At 31.6% G+C, this 15,188-nt stretch overlaps 1 protein-coding gene across 9 annotated transcripts in view; it reads right to left on the bottom strand.

The window, feature by feature from the left end:
- LOC126753350 (protein piccolo) overlaps positions 1–15,188 on the bottom strand; it is an 83,981-nt gene that overhangs the window by 47,447 nt on the left and 21,346 nt on the right. For 5 of the 9 annotated variants that reach the window (XM_050464720.1, XM_050464723.1, XM_050464722.1 and 2 more), the window contains exon 1: positions 3,982–4,341. The exons of 3 other annotated variants lie outside the window; for them this stretch is intronic. The gene's annotated coding sequence lies outside the window, so the exon portion shown is untranslated. Of the gene's footprint in view, positions 1–3,981; positions 4,342–15,188 lie in introns of those variants that run through there. One more of the 9 variants, XM_050464724.1, reaches the window with a different exon arrangement.

The raw sequence follows: 15,188 nt of genomic DNA, 5'->3' as shown, positions 1-15,188 counted from the left end.
AAATGCGATAAACATTTTTGAGCGTGAGATGGAACCTTTTAGTGTGATCGGTCGCACATTTTTCATTTTTTTTCTTCTGCTACTCGCTTTCAATGCCTTGTGGCAAGGCATGAATGTCTTGAGTGTCTGTCGGGCTGAACTTGGCTGGCATTTACTTAGTGGTTGCTTGCCTTTGGGCTAATAGGGCAGTCAGAGCAAACATTGTTGTTGTTGTTAGGCATGCTATGCATGTGTGTGTTTGTGTATGTGTAGGTGAGTAGGTAGGTGGCGGCGTTTCTGGCACAAGGTGAATGCGGTTGCCAGCCGCCAGGAGGCCAAATACTCGAGTATTGAGTGCGGAGCGTGCGATCTATTACAAAGCGCTGATGTCTGCCAGGCCACATTCTTCTTAAATACAACAACCAACCAAGTATATAACTAAGTATATTTATGCAATACATACATATACATATATATATATTTATTTATGTATGCCATTTGGGCCGCTCAATCGGCGGCACATTTAGTCGGTGCGTGTGGCGTGCTTACACATACAAACATATGTATAAACATAGCTATGCATTTAGTGCCAAGCGGAATGATTCATCACGTCCATTCATATCAACAACACTGTGCTGCTGCCTGTAACGCTGGCCCGCCTGCTCGACGGACGCGCACTCAGTCATCCATTGTGCTTCCTCACCTCTATTATCGTCTTTTCAAGCATAAATACAGACAAGCAACAACAACAACACGCAATAAATAAAATTAATTTGTATGAAAAAGTGCAGTGCGGCGCTGAGAACTTCCACATACATACATACACGCATAGATATAAGTACAATTATGCATAAACAACATCAACTACAAACTTCGTATCTGCGGGAAACTGCAGAAAGTGTTTTTTTTTCATTTTTCAAGTAGAAAATTTATTGCATGCACCCACACACACACAAGTATATGTGCGCGCACCTTTAATAAACTCATGCATGCATTTATTTAAATAGTTTATGTGGAACATTTGCGTTCTCACGCAGCTAACCGCATTTTTCGTGATTAATGGGCATGAAAGCCAAGAGAAAATAAAAATTTAGAAGGAATTTGTGCTCTTTTTAAAGAAAATAAACAAAAAAAGTTTTACAAGTTTTCTTTTCACTATATTTTTTAGCATAGTGATTATGTGTTGCTAATTTGATAATCGATTTTTTAATAATAATAAAAAATTTAGCCAATAATTTCAAAATCTTAGCCCAAAAACAATATTTCTTTTTAGTTTTTGCAAGAAATGTAATACTTTTTTAGTAAATATAGCGAATACAATTTTTTCGAAAACTTTTTTTTTTATTTTGATAGAAAACTAATACTTTTTTTGAGAAAGTGTTCAACAATCTAATAGTTTTTGGGTAAATGTAGCAAAAAAAAACTTCGAAAATTTTCGAAATTAGAAAATTCGAAATTATTTTTCTTTGGGAAAAAATGTAATATCTTTTCCTGATTAACTCTTCAACTTTCTCAAAAACCGAAATAATAAACAGAACTAATTAATTACTTATACATATATATACATTTTTAATTTATGTTTATCCGTTATCTTTTATCGAATCATTATCATTTCTATTCGTGAATTTAGTGAAAATAATGAAGAAATTCGCTAAATTTTGAAATTTTTGTATAAAAAAGGGAAGAATGCTACGCAAGCCACCAATGAAACTTGTTAAGTTTACGAAGATGATGCTGATCAGTTCGTGTAGCACAACAATGGTTCGCTCACTATCGTTCTGGAAATTTCGATGTGAAAGATGCACCTCGCTCTGGTCGACCTATCGTTGAAAAAGTCGATGAAATTATGGAAAAGGTTGACCAGGACCGTCACATAAGCAGTCATGACATCGCTAAGGAATTTAACAATCATCATGAACCGGTTTTGAACCATTTAAAAAAGCCGGCTGCCAAAGGAAGTTCGATGGGCACTACATGAATTGTCTGACCGAATTTACATCTGCGATTCTTTGCTGAAATGAAATGAAATCTAACCATTTCTGAAGCGAATGGTAAGATAAGACGAAAAGTGGATTAAATACGACAATAATGTGCCAAAAAGATAATAGTCCAAGCGTGGTGAAGCTCAACAAATGGTCGCAAAGCCAGGATTGACGCCTCGAAAGGTTATGCTGAGTGTTTGGTGGGATTGGAAAGCAAACATCCACTATGAGATGCTCCAGCATGGTCGAACGATTTATTCTACATTTTACTGTCAACAATTGATGAGATTGAAGCAAGAAATCGAAGAAAGAAACGGCCAGAACTGATCAACAGAAACGGCTTCGTCTTCCATCAGGACAACGCTAGACCACACACATCTTTGATGACTTGGCAAAAACTGGGAGAGCTTGGCTGGGAAGTTTGGATGCATCCACCTTATAGCCCTGACCTTGCACCATCGGACTATTATTTGTTTCGGCCAATGCAGAACTGCCTTAATGGAGTAAAGTTGGCTTCAAGAGAAGCTTGTGAAAATTACTTGTCGCAGTTTTTCGCCGAGAAACCAGAAAAGTTCTACACTGATGGAATAATGTCTCTAGCGGAAAAATGGCAAAAAGTGGTCTACCAAAATGGTACATATTTGGTTCATTAAAGTTCATTATAAATATAAAAAAAAGTTGAAATTTGATTAGAAATACGAAAAGACTTTTTCGACCACCAATATTTTTTATTTTTATTAAGTAATATTAAATTTTTTTATTTCAAATACTGTTTGGTTTTAAAAATTATTTTATTATTATTCTTAGTTAAACAATATATTTTTATTTTTTTATTTTTTTCTGACATTTATTTTGTTTTTTTTTAATTTCAGATATTTTTATTAAGTAAAATTATATATTTTTATTTTATATTTTTTTTATTTATGTTTTGATATTTTCTTTTTTTATTTTCAGATATTGCTTTTTATCTACTTTTTCTGCTAAATGTTGTAAAACCAGAAATAATTTTTCATAGAAACGTTTATTATAAAAATATTTCTTTTCCACAAAAACATATACATACATAAAATATGTAATATTTCAAAATTCGAATATTTGAACCATTTTTAAAAAATATATTATTATTTTTGGTATTAAATTTAATATTTCAAATATAATTATTTTTTAATATTATTTTTTAATAATATTAATATTAATTTAATATGCTTCACCAATTTAGTTTAAAAAAGAAACTACTTCAAATTTAATAAATATATAGTCCGTTTCTAAATTAATTTCCTGCAGATATTTTTTCTTTTTATAACAAACCAAAATTTTTTTATATATATTACATATTTCATTTTGGGTTTGTTTTTTTACCCAAATATTTTTTATATTTAATAAACAAAAAATTTATTTTATATCAAAAAAAAATATTTTGTATAATAAATATATAAAAAAAATTTAAATATTCAAAAAGAAAAATTTTAATAATTTTTTTTTAAATTTTTAAAAATTAAAAAAAAAAAAATTTAATAATTTTTTATACAAAATATCTTTTTTAAAACATAAAATAATTTTTTTGTTATTCTAGTTTATTTATTTAGATATTTAAAATTTCGCATGTACTGTGATATGTAATTTTTTGCTCAAATCATGACTTATTTATTAAAAAAAATTATATTAATCATTTTTAAACACTTTGCTTCAGAGAAAGGGTTTTTTATCTTTACTTTTTTATGAATGTACATATTATTATTATTTTTTCAATATCATAAAATAAGGGACATTTTTTTACAATTTTGCCTTTTTCTGCGGTTCCTCCTTATATCACTTGCAAAATGTATGTATGTGTATTGGTTAAACACAAAATAAATCTCGACGTTTTAAATGAAAGTGCAAATACAATAAATATTTCAGTTTCTTATTATTATTTTTTTGTTTTGGTTATAAAACACCGAAAATGTTATCACCGGGCAGCACTCACACACAATAAAATTTATCAGTCAACAGTCAAGTTGGCGAACAAAATTACTCTTACACAACTCGCAAAACGGTAATTTGCAATTTTTTCACAATCTCAAAAAACGCACAGCATTAAATAAACCAAATTTAAACAATTTCGCGCATTAAAGCGTCTTTTTTTTGGTTGCAAAAATCGCCCGACGAAGAATCGTGGTAAATTTTTAAATGATGTTGACACTTGAATTACGCGGACTTACGCGCTGCGACGACAAACATCAAGAGCTGGCAAACAAAAAATCTGAACTGAATTGCGAACGCAACTTAACCGAACTGGAGTGAAGTGGAATACCAGTAAAGAAGTACGGAAGAAAGACAGTTGAAGCGCGAAAAGGCGAACTGCACGCCGCGATGTGTGGACGCGCAATGAGCTGAGACGCGCGTCGAGCGTAGCGTCCAAGCGACTACGACGCCACAGTTGGGGCGCAGTGACGTTGAGACATATCAGCAGCAACAAAAGCAACAATACGAGAATCAACAACAACCATACGAGAGTCAACAACAACAATACGAGAGTCACACAACAAGTTGAAGCGCGTCTGAGCCGCAGCAAACGGCGTTACAAGCAGGGCTCACACACAACTTGGAATGTATATGGGTGTGTGTGTGTTTGTGTCGCTGAACGTTGTCAGTAGCTATGCGGGTTTTGTGTGTGCGGTTTCATTTCGTGTGCTCTGCGCTTGGCTATAAATTGATCTTGTTTTGTTGTTGTGCATTATTGGCGTTATTGATCATGTTGCAATTGCTGTTGTTGCTCTGGTTGCTGCTTGATGGTGACTCGAAATGTGGTTAGCTTTTTTTGTACCCATTTGAGTTGTGGTTGTGGCCGCTTTTAATTTCGTTTCAAAATCGTTATTGTTGCTATTTCCTTTATACATACTTACATATTGCTGGCTGGTGCGCTTCCTTTGTGGCAATGAGGCGCGCGATCACTACTTGTAGCAAACAGTCATGGACACAGCGCGCTGCATGATGACGCCAACGTCACGGCAGGAAAAGTGACCAAGCCGTTAAATGTTTGGCGTCCGGTAGACTTACACACACACACACATGCACGTATAAGCGCACACGCACACCCATGCAGGCGGTGGAAAAAAGGCAGTGGAAGTGGTCGGACAGGCCGAAAGTGGCATGCAGGCGTGCAGACCAGACAGACGTCCATTGCTGGGCACGCAGCCGCCAGAAGTTGCAACAAAGCAGCAAATTGCTGTTGCTAATGCCCAAGTTGTGTGGACTGTCTGTCGTTGGCGTTGTGCGCTTGCAGTGGTGTTGGTTGCGGCAACAGTTTTGGTCAACAGCTTAGGCTGCGCAGCACAAACGTCCCACTTGCTGCAGCAGCGTTTGGTGTGGGCAATTGCAACTTGTTGCTGTGAATTGGGTTGGAGTTCTTGCATAAATTTGTTAAATAAAGAGTTTTATTTCCCTGAGTTGGCTTAAATTTTATTGAGTTGAAAAAGAGAGCGACACTTGTGCTCGAATCGGGTTGTTTTAAGACCTAATATACATAGTGAGAGATTTTTATAGAAGCATAGAATAGATGTCCAAAATATATATGGTATATCATCAATCCATGAAAGTTAACAAGAGTTTGTTGTACGCTAGGCACTGTAGAAGTAAATGTTTTATTGAGTTCCGGAAATAGGAAAAAAATTATTATTTTAATTATAAAGAGCCATATCTGTCTATCATGGCGACTAAGCCAAGAATTTTGTATTTGATTGCTATCATCTACTCCACATGCTAAATAGACAGCTAAAATGAGCTGCCTCGTCATATAAAAAGTAGCTGAGAGCAACTACCCTCTCTCTTCAATGTAAACATAAGAAATGCATTTGCAATTGATATCTTTTTTTAAGCTGTAAGAAGGGTTTCAAATGTCTGCGCATCATATAGGAATCGTCATGCTACTTGAGTGGTGTATCCACTAAAACACATTCCACCTTCTATTATAGATTTTTCCTTGCTCCAAGACCTTTCGTGTTACTTCAAAGCAAGGTTTCCAAGATGGAACTTTGCAGATCAGTTTCTACACTGCCTGCGTCCAGCGCTGTCTAATGCTTTGTAGCCAGCATCAAGCTATTTGAATCACTTTCTATTGACTCGAATACTTCGAGGCCGCGGAGTGTTCCTTCATATGCCAATTTAGATGTCAAGACCTTCGAATGTTATGAATGAAGAAAAATTCAGGTATCGAGACCCTCAAATGTTATAAATAAAGAAAATTTTGGAAAATTATTTCGAAAATATTTTGAAATTTCTATAATTATAACAATTTGTTCTATTTAATATTTTTCTTAAATAATTTGTATTTATTATAAATAAATTTTAGTAAGAAAAAATGAAATTTTAATTCTTTGTGTTATAGTAGTTTGTGATTTATAATTTTTTAATTAATTTTTTTAGACTTTTTTTCAATATTTTAATATTTATTTTTAAATTATTTTCATATTTTTATTTCATTATTATAATTCCTAATTGTCGTTTTTGTTATTAAATTATTATTATTCCTAATTTTAATTTCTGTTATAATAATATTAATTAATTACTTTGCGAAATTTTTGGTTTTTTAATTTTTATATTTTTTATTTTGTTTTAATTTTATTATTATTATATTTTTTGTTTTTGTATTTAATTTTAATATTAAATTTTTCCTATTTCACATTTTACTTTAATTTACTTTAATTAATTGTTTAAGCATTTTTTAATTTTTTAATATATGTATATTATAAAATTACCTTTTTTTATTTCATTATTATAATTCCTAATTGTCGTTTTTTATTATTAAATTATTATTGTTTTAATGTAATTTTTTTAATTTCTTTAAAAAAATTTTATAATAATTGTAATAATTATTATTAATTTTAATTTTTTAATATTTATTTATTATTTTAATTATTTTGCGATATTTGTTATTTTTTTTTAATTTTTAATTTTTTATTATTTTCAATTTTAATTTCTTTTAATATTAATTTATTATTTTAATTATTAAATTATTTTGTGATAGTTGTTATAGTTTTAATTTTTATATATATTTTTTTTAATTTTTTATTGATATTAATTTATTTTAATTTAATTTTTATTATAATTTTTTTAATTATGGTACTTAATATTCTTGTTAATATTAAAATTTATTTTATTCTATATTGGTATTTGAATTTTTTATTTATTTTTTTTATGAATTTTAGTTTATTATTATTAGTATTTTAACGTATTTTTAATTAATCTTTATATATTTTTATTATTATTATCATTATATTATTTTTATTAAAACTTAATATATTTTTTTAATCAAAATTATTATTTTATTAATTTTTTTTTTTGGAATTCATTTATTTAATTAATTTTTTAATAATAATTTAGTCTTTTTTATGCATATATAAAATACAAGTTTTTTACGCACAATCTTCTACCCTTCCATTTCTCCAATATTCGCTGCCACCAATTTCAACCTTAAATATCTGTCAAATTTTCAATTTTTCAAGTGAACACGCTTCATTACAAGCAATTTAATTTTCAACTGCGTTTCTGTTTTCTAATCTTTAACTTAGCCAAGCTATTTGGTGTTGTTTCCCCTTGTTGTTGCTGCCGTTTGTGTTACATATTGCTGTTTTTCTACGTTTTCAGTCACATAATTGCTGTTAAGCTTTTGTTTTGTTGTTTTTGTTTACTAGCTTTTCGTTTGTTAAATTCATAATTTCGCTATCACTTGAATTGTTTTGATTTCGTTTCATGTTTTTGTTTATTTGTTTCGTTTGCAAACTTATATTGTTAAGTTTTTGTTTGATTGCGCTTGTTGGTGTGTTTTTGTTTGATAAATTTCATTTATCTCTTGTGGCGTGTAGTTCCTTTATTTTCTCAACATTTCGCAAATGTAACGTTTATGTGCAACTATTTGATTGAATTTTGTAAAGAAATTGTGAAAGATAAAATGAAAAAAAATTTAAAATATTCATATTAGGGTGGGTCAAAAAAATTATTCATAATTTTTTATTTTTAAGAATAAGAAAAAAATAGGAAATTGAAAATAATATTAAGAAACTGATATATAATAATATTAATTCCTAATAATATGGAGAGCAGAATATAAAGTGTAAAAAAATTTTCCTTTTTTTAACCACCCTAATACACATGCTATATATGTATGTTTAAGAAGAAACTAAAATATAGTAATATAAATTCCTAAAAATATGGATGGTAGAGTATAAAATGAAAAAAAAACGTTTTTTTTAACCACCCTAATACACATACTATATATGTTTCAGAAGAAAGTGAAATATAATAATATTAATTTCTAATAATATGGAGAGCAGAGTATAAAGTGAAAAAATTAGTTTCGGGTTTTTTTTTAATCACCCTAATACTTAATATATGTTTGTATGTTTGTCTAAAAAGTAATAATTTATCGCGCTTCGCCTCGAGACTGATTGAAGTAATTAATCACCTTTTTTGTGCACACAAATATGTTATATGCAGTTGTTGTTGTTTTTATTTATTTATTGTTATTAGGTGATTTGTAACAGTATTATCTGGCTATTACAACTGCGAGCGTCTATAATGTAAAATTAATTAAGCCAGCTTTCGCTGGGCGCAATAGTTGGGAAGTGTGTTGTTACTAATTTATTTGTTTTTGTAATATTGATTTTTTTTTAATTTTTTTATATTTTTTTTTTCTTAAATTTTAATGTTTTTAAGTTGTTTGGTTTTTGTATTTTTATGATTTTTATTTTTTGTCTTTTCCAATTATTATTTTTCAAAATTTTTTTTCCTTATTTTTAATTTTTTCATTTTATTATAATAAGAAAATATAATATAAATAAAAAAACAAAAAATATAAATTTAAACGATAAATATTTTTATTTTTTGCTTTTGTATTTTTTTATTTTTAATATTTTTTTTAATCTCTTTTAATTTTTCCATTTTTCAATATACCTATTTTTTAGTTTCGAATTTCATTAAAGCAAAACAACAACAGCTGCTAAGTGCACCCTCAACATGATTAATGATAAGAAGCTACAAGGTGTCACTAATTAGTTGGCAATCTCAACGTTAAATTCGCTTTTCGCAACAATTCCATAAATGTTGGTTTTTAAGACACCGCAATTTTTGGTATGACTTTCGCACATAATTGCGCTTACCTTGCAGCTGTATGTCAATTTGCCGCTTTCAAGCGTTATGAAATCACTGTCTCGCGGCCTTTCTTAGTTAAAGCAAAGTTCAAATATTTCCATTTATTTTACTTATTTTCATCGTTCATTTTGTACGAACTCAAATCCTTTTTTTATTTTTATTTGTTTATTTACTGATCTAACTGCGCTCAGACACTGGGTTTGTGGAGCAAGCTATTTTATCATTTGCCCTTCTAGGCATTAGCTAAGCTGTTACACTTTCATAGAAGTCATTTAAATGAGGTACACACAAGTAGATATTATGATCTAATATTTATATGGAAATAAACTTTGTCAACATCAAGCAAATTCCTCAGCGTGTGCGCAATTCTCGCAATTTTTCTTCATAACTACATTCCTATATTTGTATTATATATATATATGTATGTATACATAGCTACTTCTGTACATTAAGTTTGAGAAATTAAGTAATTTGCTTTAGTAGTTCACTTAGTATGCTTGTATGTATGTTTACCGCTGACGAAAGGTAGTATACGCGGAATATAAAAATCCAATGAGAAAGCAAATATTTTGTTTTTTAGCCCAGAAAGTGCGAAACTTGCTTAAACGGGGAAGCGGCACTATGAAAAGTGATGAGTGATAAAATTCAAGAATTTTAAAACGTACACACGTATTTCAAATTCCAGCCAGTAGAGACAGAGGAAGAGTATTATACATTTACTCAATTTTATCTATCGGGTAGTCGAAAAAGTCTTTTCGTATTTCTAATCCAACTTCCACTAATTTTTTTTTATATTTATACTATTAAATAAATAAGTTTTGGTCGACCACTTTTTGCCAATCTTCCGCTAGAGACCTTATTCCATCAATGAAAGACCTTACTGTGACAAGTAATTTTCACAGACCGCTCTTTAAGCCAACTTTATTCCATGGTTCAAGGTCAGGAAACATTGCTTTTATATAAATTTTCTAAAATATATGAAATTGGAAGCAACTTGAAGCTTTGTTTTGAAAAAAATAATGTCTTAGTCTCATATACATATGTATGTATGGGTACCATAAATCCAAACCTATTACAAAAAGGTGTTATAAAGTTACTAAACCTTTCGAAGCTCATGAATCAACATATAACCTGTTTTAATCCACATTTGTTTCAAAAGTCAAACGGTGATTTTTTTGTTGCTTTATCGGTAGAAAAAATTTCAAGAAGTCGATATGGATCGGTTTCGGTTACATAAATCTTACGCGTGGACTGGCTGTTGGTGATTGTCACTGTGAACAAAAATTTCATGAATTAACAGAAATTTCGTAACTTACAATTGTTTTCAGGGTAGAAGCGCTAAATTCACAACGAAAGCAAAAGTAATTTCGTTTTAGTTGTGACCTTTGGACCTCCTCAACAAAATTTGGGATCAAAAGTAGGTTTAATTCTTGAACCTTTTGCCGTTAATATTTGGCCAAACGTCAAGCAAGTTCTTAAAATAAGGATTGAAATTATAAATTTTTATTCCAAAAACAAAGTATATTTAAGAAAAATGTTATTCTTGGTAGTGTTACTAATTATATTGGGTAGTCGAAAAAGTATTTTCGTATTTTGTCAATAGATGTCGTTGCAGCCGTATATCTCCAGTGCTATCAATCACATTGTGTCCTACCATATAATGTTGGAAAGGTGAGGTTTTAAGTTTCATTTAACAAAAAAAAATTAATTCGGTTAAGTTGAAAAAAAATGTTCGTGTAAAAATAATGAAAAAATTCCCTATATTTTGAAAGTTTTGTGTAAAAAGGGGAAGAATGCCACGCAAAACCACCAATGAAATTTGTTATGTTTACGAAGACGATGCTGATGAGTTCGTGTAGCACAACAATAGTTCGCTCGCTTACGTTCTGGAAATTTCGATGTGAAAGATGCACCTCGCTCTGATCGACCTATCGTTGAAAAAGTCGATGAAATTATGGAAAAGATTGACCAGGACCGTCTCATAAGCAGCCATGACATCGCTTTGGAACTTCATATTCATCATCAAACGGTTTTGAACCATTTAAAAAAGGCTGGCTACAAAAAGAAGCTCGATGTTTGGGTACCACATGAATTGTCCGTGAGAAATTTAATGGACCGAATTAACATCTGAGATTCTTTGCTGAAACGAAATGAAATCGAACCATTTCTGAAGCGAAAGGTAACAGGAGACGAAAAGTGCATCAAATACGACAATAATTTGCGAGAAATATCTTGCTCCAAGCGTGGTGAAGCTCAAAGCCAGGATTGGCGCCTGAGTGTTTGGTGGGATTAGAAAGGAATCATCCACTATAAGCTGCTCCAGCCTGGTCGAACGATTGATTCTACACTTTACCGTCAATAACTGATGAGATTGAAGCAAGTAATCGAACAAAACGGCCAGAACTGATCAAGAGAAAGGGCTTCATCTGCCATCAGGACAACATCTTGCACCAACGGACTACCATTTGTTTCGGTCAATGCAGAACTTCCTTAAGAGTAAAGTTGGAGTAAAGTTGGCTTCAACCAGAAAAGTTTTACACTAATGGAATAATGTCTCTAGCGGAAAAATGGCAAAAGTGGTCGAGCAAAATGGTATCTCTACAAAGTATAATGACTGTTTATGTTTAAAGTTCATCTCTGTTGCACCACCGCAGTGTTTCTCACAACACTATGTACACAGCCTAAACACGCCAAAACAAAACCATACATACATATAAATATAAATAAATTGTATTCTACATCGAAAACGCTACTCAATTTCACTTTCATTTAAAAATAGCGCTTAACTCACGCACATAATTTTTCAAAACAAACAAATATATTTTCTTAAATTTCAAACATTGTTTCCTACTCTGAAATTTATTGCTTTTGCCCGAAATTCGCGCATAAAAAATACAACAAATCAACCGAATTCTATGTAATTTCTTTATTTATTAAATTAAATGTTTAAATACACGTATTTATACGCCCACAACAGACGGCCGCGCAAAAGGCGAATGAAATCAACACCAAAACGAAAACTAAAGCAAAAAGTAATTAAAGAGTGGAAGAAATTAACAACAAAGCACAAAGTAAAGCACCGTTCTTGATATTGTTGTACAAAAGTCATTTTGGTTATGATATACAATATGTATAGCATAAACAGTTTTCAAAAAAATTTATGACTAAGGTGGTCTTGCTTTTGAAGTGGAGGTGATTTTAACTAAGTCTTTTGGTTCGCGGCCTCAAGAAACTTGGACTTTTAGCATCATTTTCTAAAAGCAATTCAAAGTATTATTCTTATAAGCAACTTTTTTGTTTAAAATTGTTCTTCGAATACACTATTTTGCCATTTAGACTCTCTAAAGATTATTCGTTTTCTATATTTTCGGCCCAAAACTGTCTGGGAAATATACTCGACTCAGTTATTGTTCTTCATATACATTTCCTTAGTGGTTATTACTAAACAAAGCAACTAACAAGATTATAGCTCGTCAAATATATTTTTTATTATTTTTTTTTTGGATAGACTAAATTGTCAACAACATTTAATTTTATATTTGTCAATGACTCTACACAACAGCTGTTTGTCGTCGCATTCCGTCAAGCGCTTAACGAGTTATGTCTGCCTGTTCGTTTGCTTGTAAGTTTCCGGAATAGCAAGTGTTCCGCAGAAATCGCAAACGGTTGTGGTGTCTAATAGTCGTAGGCAGCTGTGGGCGTTAAAAATGTATCGATGCAGAACAGAATGTGGCGCTTTTCGACGCCTACCAACGCTGCTGACAGACTGCATTTTAATAACTCTGATTGCTAACGGCAATTTGTTGAGCAGTAGGTGCAAATACAATCAATTAAAAGTGTAAATTGAATGATTTTTTCCAGTAAAATATGCGATATTTTATAATAGAGAGATAAAGTTGATAAAAGTTAAGGCTATGAACAGATGGAGAGTTTGAGTTGAAGCATACATTTTGAGATAAAGTTAAGGTTGCAGTCAATGTTAAGGCACAGATAAAGTTACTGCAGAGATAAGATTAAGTAGGTTGAGATTTTAGATCTAGAAATACGTTTATGAAGAGAGATTAGGGAAAGGTGTAAACTTTTATAAACTAGTAAGAAATGGTCGAAAACAAAAGAAAAGTCAAATAAAAATTAAAGACGCAAATAAAAGTTAGATAATTTAGCTTAATTATTATAGTAGTTCAAGGTAAAAAGATAGATCATGATATAGTTAAGTCATAGATAATGTCAAAAGATGAGATAAAGACGAAAGAAAACAGTTATTTAAATAAGAATTAATAGATATAGGAAAAAATAGTTAGAGAGAAGGAGAAAATAGAGAAGATGGAGATAATGAGCATATATATAAATGTTTGTATATATAAATAACGGTATTGGTAGAGTTAGAGAGCTAAATTTTTAAAAGATAGCAATATAAAGAAAGTTAGTACAAAGAATTATATAAATTGCCCTAAAGATTTTGAAGATAGAGGAAGCTCGAGGGAGATAAGTATAGGCTTTGTAATAAAAGAAGTGGAAATAAAAGAGAAATTAGTAGAAGTGCAGCTACTCAAAAACTTAAATACTTAGGAGTAAAAATAAAGTTTAGCGCACAATAGAACTAAGGTCGCGGTACATTCCTCATTTATCAATCTAATCTAAGGATAAAGTTTCTTACATTCTTAAGAAAAAATAATAACGAGTCTGCAATTAAAATATATAGATACGAAAAAATGCAGAAATGCTAGGTGAAAATTTAATAACCCTTGTTTATTGTGCATGTGTGGTTTTCAATGAGGCAACACTTTATTCGGAGCTGTTCTCTTTGACAGCTGTAATTTGATTTATAACCACGTAAACGTTGTCTACGACAATAAAGAAGAAGAAGAACGTGATTTATATTCAGTTTGATTCGTCATTCCATAATAAAAAAACTTACTCGGGAACAACGTTTGCAAATCGTGTAAATTTATTGCCAAAATAATGATTCGACTCGAGCGATATAATTTTCGTTCAACCATGAATCGGTTTCGCACCACGTTGACTGAAGTGGCTAATGCTTATACTCATACTGGATGAAGCAAATGAGTCTAGTAGTGAACGAGGGCAAGACGAAATACCTCCTGTTATTAAATAAACAGTCGTCGCCCTCGCGACTGGGCTTCCACGTCACTGTTGACAGTCATAACTTCGAAGTCGTAAATAAAAAATTTCGTCTATTTTGGAACCAGCATCGACACCAACAACAACGTCAGCCTCGAACTCCAATGCAGAATATCTCTTGAATGTTCTGCGGAAAATTTATGGTTTTTTGCGCTTTGGCAACGGCAATTATCGCATTCGATGGAACGATGAGCTATGCGAGTTATACGACGACATTGACATAATTCAGCGAATTAAGAAACAGCGGCTACGTTGGCTAGACACTCCAGCTCTGAAAACATTGGACGCAATATCCATTGGGGGAAGCAGAGGAAGAGATCAGGTGGGGAAGGACCTGGCTGCAATTGGTATCTCGAATTGGCACCAAATTGCGAAAACAAGAAAACACTGGCGCGCTGTTGTTAACTCGACTATAATCGTGTAAGCTGTGTCTACGACAGTAAAGCAGAGAAGAAGAGACGCCGTACAGTGCGCACGGTAGACGCTATTGCTGCCGTGCAGCACAGAATCAAAAAAAAATTCGAAAGAATCCATTTTTTGGTAGTATGCTTATGTTAATAAACAAAATTTTCGCATTTGGAGTGACGATGATCCGCAAGCTATTGTTGAGACGCCGTTATAATCACTGCTTAGCGTGCTCCATGGGCAGAGGAAATCATTGATACATATTTCTTCAGAAATGAAGTATGTAGATCATAATGTTACAGTCAAAGGGGAAAGATATATGTGGCGTGACCTCCAAGATCTTGGGGTTTAGACTATTTTTGTGAGGTTATGTAAAGTCGCTTGTATATGCAGATAAGTCTTGGAAGAGAATATTCGACGCGCTATTGCTGGCATGCGGTCTCAATTACTACAAAAAGTTGTCGAAATTTATTCGAGCCAGTCGCGGCGGTCACTTGCCCGAAATAATTTCAAAAACATAATGACACAGCCCTATATTTATGACTAAGCAAA

Source organism: Bactrocera neohumeralis, chromosome 3 (assembly GCF_024586455.1).
Source record: "Bactrocera neohumeralis isolate Rockhampton chromosome 3, APGP_CSIRO_Bneo_wtdbg2-racon-allhic-juicebox.fasta_v2, whole genome shotgun sequence".
Taxonomy (NCBI): domain Eukaryota; kingdom Metazoa; phylum Arthropoda; class Insecta; order Diptera; family Tephritidae; genus Bactrocera; species Bactrocera neohumeralis.
The sequence above is the reverse complement of the archived record's forward strand: the minus strand, read 5'-3'. Positions and strand labels throughout refer to the sequence as shown.